Source organism: Triticum dicoccoides, chromosome 3A (assembly GCF_002162155.2).
Source record: "Triticum dicoccoides isolate Atlit2015 ecotype Zavitan chromosome 3A, WEW_v2.0, whole genome shotgun sequence".
NCBI classification, from domain to species: domain Eukaryota; kingdom Viridiplantae; phylum Streptophyta; class Magnoliopsida; order Poales; family Poaceae; genus Triticum; species Triticum dicoccoides.
The window spans coordinates 555,999,498-556,000,308 of NC_041384.1; positions in this window are offsets into that span (position 1 = coordinate 555,999,498).

Sequence of the window (811 nt, forward strand, 5' to 3'; positions counted from 1 at the left end):
AGCATTCAAAGCGACGTCATCAATTTCCAACATTTTCTGACATCATTTGTTGTTTTTCGGTCATTTACCTAATTGTTTAGAGAGCTAAATGACCGTGAAATTGAAAATCACTACAAAATGAATCCTGAAAATGTTGAAACTTGGCATGGTATCATCATATCACCCGCATAGCATGCGCGAAAGAGTAGAGAGGGTCACGGCAAAAACTGGACGCACTTCGTGTACAAACTAGACAAACTCTTTTGGAGTATCAGGGTTTCGGATGAGAACTCATCTGTTACACGGCCACTTCAATGTTTTTAATAACTTATTTGAACTCCAGACTTCTTTTGTGTTCAGTATGCAGCATTCAACGTGACGTCATCAATTTCCAACATGTTCTGACATCATTTGTTGTTTTTCGGTCATTTACCTAATTGTTTAGAGAGCTAAATGACGGTGAAATTGAAAATCACTACAAAATGAATCCTGAAAATGTTGAAACTTGGCATGGTATCATCATATCACCCGCATAGCATGCGCGAAAGAGTAGAGAGGGTCACGGCAAAAACTGGACGCACTTCGTGTACAAACTGGACAAACTCTTTCGGAGTATCAAGGTTTCGAACGAGAACCCATCTGTTACACGGCCACTTCAATGTTTTTAATAACTTATTTGAACTCCGGACTTCTTTTGTGTTCAGTACGCATCATTCAAAGCGACGTCATCAATTTCCAACATGTTCTGACATCATTTGTTGTTTTTCGGTCATTTACCTAATTGTTTAGAGAGCAAAATGGCCGTGAAATTGAAAATCACTACAAAATGAAT